The sequence below is a fragment of the Lolium perenne genome, chromosome 2 (assembly GCF_019359855.2).
Source record: "Lolium perenne isolate Kyuss_39 chromosome 2, Kyuss_2.0, whole genome shotgun sequence".
In the NCBI taxonomy this organism is placed as follows: domain Eukaryota; kingdom Viridiplantae; phylum Streptophyta; class Magnoliopsida; order Poales; family Poaceae; genus Lolium; species Lolium perenne.
Window position 1 is genome coordinate 104,124,365 of NC_067245.2, and position 3,846 is coordinate 104,128,210.

Consider the following 3,846-nt stretch of genomic DNA (forward strand, 5'->3'; position numbering starts at 1 on the left):
TCAAAAATCTTGCATACATATGATAATGGTCATGTGAACCAAAAATATTTTCTTCACCACTTTACCCCTCTGTATTTCTCAAATCCTAAACTAAATTTTGTCAACCAAAGCCATGTCATCCAAGAACATGTCAAGGTGAGTAACTTTGATGTTGACCACCCTCCCTAAAGTTGACTAGGTTGACCAGAATAAGAGGGCAAAGAGGGAACCCGAGAGAGAGAAGAAGATCCCCTCAAATTTGAAATTTTGCAAATCAAATCCAAATGGAGTGCCACCACCACCAATACCTCACATTAATTATATCTTTGAGATGTACCAAAAAGAAGTTCAAAATTCAAATAATTTCTTCATGCGGCCATTGTGTCGAACAGGTGGCAGGCACCTTTTCCAAATGGTGTTACACACTATTATCCAACGGTTTCTTCACTAAACCACTTTAAACTTGTGATCATTAGCTAGTTCTAGGACCCCTGCATCCTCCCAGTACCTCCTTGATCGATTAAAGTGAGAGAGAGGGAGAAGAAAACCTTAAAACTATGCATGCCGTGGCCATGCCGGCCACCTTTGTGCACTCCTCTCCCTGGCCTCTCCCTCGTCGTTTCTTCATGTCTGCGAGCATCTCTGATGCATAAGGACCAAGCCTGTACCACTCACTCGATCGCCACTGCACGGCATTGCCCAGAACGCCCGTGTCCAAACCTTGCCAGCACACGCCCGTGCACGCGGTGAGCGCGCACTGGCCGCGCCAGTACATCGCCCACTCGATCGCTACCGTCCTCGCCCTGCATCCCTACCGCGACGTCGAGCAGCTACTCCTCGCCCTCTACACGCTAGACATGCTCGAGCACGCGCAGGAGCCTTGTCACCGTCGTCCTCGCCGGCGACGTACCGCGGGTACCGCCATGATTACTGCAAGAACTCGAGCGTTTCCGTAGCCCTATCACTGCGCCCTCTACACCTAGAGCATCTCCAGGGCGATGCCTACACGCTGCCGTCCTTCGCTTGCCCTTTCGCTCGCCGGAAACGCCACGCCATGGCCGCGCCCTTGCAGCACCCCGCGGCACCCCTCGACACTATAAATAGAGGCCCTCCCAGCAAGCTCTCCTCACACCAATCGACTCCCCTCTCACCACTGATCTTCCTCACCACCATAGCTCGTTCGATTGCTGCCGGAGGAGACGCAATTTCAAGATCGGAGCCGCCGGGGGACGCAGCTCACCGTCGACGATTGGCGCCACCCCGAGCTTCGCCACTGCTACCAGCTGCCTCAGCATCCTCGACAACGTCGCCTCGCCACCAGTAGAACACCGCGAGAACCCTGGTAGGCTCTCCGACCCCCTACTGCCGCCGTGACCTCGTCGGAATCCCGCCGGAGACGACGATGTTCACACGCCGTCGGATCTCGTTCTAATCCTACGGTTTAGATCCCGCGTACCGCTTCGCTGTGTTAAGCACCGCTGACAGGTGGCCCCCACCTCGTCAGGGCAGCCCACTCGCACCAGATGCGTGCTGGGCCGCGCAGTGATGGTTTAAACCGTTTCGGCCCATTAGATTTTCCCGCGTGGCCCAAAAAAATTCAAATAGGATTTAATCCATTTAGTTCAAATTCAATACTGATGCTAACTTCAAATTTGAATATCTTGAGATCTACTACACCAAATTTAACCAATTTTATATATTTAGAAAGCTCATGAAATTATCTAACTAATGCCACTGGCCTCATATCCAAATTCGTAGTAAATTTTAAATGACAAAAATAACAAGGCAGGGCCTTTTCTAACTTTAAATAATCATTAAAAATAATCTATAAATGATTTTAAGTTGATTCCAACTCTAATAAATCAAAAATGATGTCCCCTAATTGATTATGCAATAATATAGACATGTTATTTGTATGATCAAGGACTAGATCAAATAAGAGAGCTATGTAGTCAATTCTAGAACAATTCAACTTGGAATTCAAACTTAATAAATACTATGAGAGCTACTCTCTCATTGAAATCTTGATCTTAAGTGATATAACCAGGGGGAATGACCTAGGCTAATGAACCCCTGATAATTATTACTTAGAGATTTTAATGCATTTAAAATGGTAGTATTATAACATGTGAAGTATAGCACCTTAATTAAATTATACTCACATATAGTAGATATGAAATGTTGACTTGAGTCAACCTATATTTCATACCTTATTATTATATGAAGAGATTAAATTTTAATAAGATGTAATGAGAAGAAATGAATTGCTCTAAGGATCTACATACTAAAATTTAGAAATAAGAATAATGAGAGGAAATTATTTTCTCCCAAATAAGAATTTATCAAATAACTCACCATGCCATGTTTGATTGATAATAGGACTAGAGTGTGAACTCTTTTGAGTGTTTCTAGATAGGTATGTGAGTTTGGTTTAGTATTTATACCTCATATTCGTATATAGACGCTAGTAACGAGGAGTATCAAGAGGAGGAGGACTACTCGCCGGAAGAAGAAGAAACCTTTGAGAACTACTCAGCTCAAGGCAAGCTAACCCTTGCTAACACACAAGTGCTTAGCTCTACAAGAGCAAAGGCACATTTACCCTTTTCTTTGATGTATTACCCAGCCCATGTTTTTACTTTCATTTACTTTTGCTTATTTATTTCAAAGTATCTTTTTGATTTATGATTCACTGGGTCTAGAGTAGACAAATACTTGGAATAGATTAGCACCACTCAAAGCTAGATAGCACCCCTCATATAGTTGCTAGTGCTAATCAACTAAAATTGACTACTCTAGATGGGAACATGGTGAAGTGAAATGACTTCGAAAGAAAGTAAAGTGAAGGTGGATGTGAACAAGAGAAGATAGTGATTTTTGATAAAATTGATGATTGGGTCTAAATGCGATACCCTTCCAATTATACAAGTACCCCCACAATACCTGATTATGGGTAGGGCTTAACTAGAAGCTTGTGTATTTTAGTATGGGTTCCCTCTACACAAACATCATAGGGGTTACGCCGAGGCTGCCTCCGTTAAGTGTGGAACGATGTTAAATATGAGGTGAATGTACGGCCCAAGCCCTGTGCAGTTCCCGGGTTGACTGCGGTTTTCACCGGGAGGCCAAGCTCATGGGGAGAGGTGCTCATACTAGCATATATAAGTGAAAGGTTAGGGTTGATGATCCGCGTACTGTGTTACGATGATTCGGGGTTATCCTCGACGGATGTAATCACAAGTTGTGGCACAAGAGTACAACCTCTGCAGAGTGTTAAACCTATTCGAATAGCCGTGTCCACGGTTACGGACGATTGGAAAGGCCATACTATCCCTGTTATCATGAAAATGTTTTGACTCTAGAAATGAATGGTGGATTGAGAAGTGATATTATGGTGAACCATAATGAGTCGTGGGAATGACACTAATGTTCCCACTTGAGTTAGTTTTGCACATGATAAAGCTTTGCTAAAGGTTTACTAAACTAAAACTTGGCTTTATGCAAATAAACCTAGAGCTTAGCACCCCCTAATGATACTTAATAAGTAATTATTGTTAAGTTAGTTTGCGAGTACTTTAAAAGTACTCATGGCTTTGCCCTGGCTATTCAAATGCCAGACTATGAAGGAGAGCACCAGTATCAGGATGACGGACAGCAGGACGTCTACGATAACTAGGATCGTCTTCTAACGTCAAGCGTTGCCTGTGGAATAGATAGTCCACTACTACTTCGCTTCCGCTACTACTTGTGATATTGAACAATATATTCGTGTAATATTGGATCATGTGATCTATGGTTGTAAGACAATATGTGTTATAATAAATGATGACTCTATGCTACTTACTATTATGTCTCGCAAAAACATTA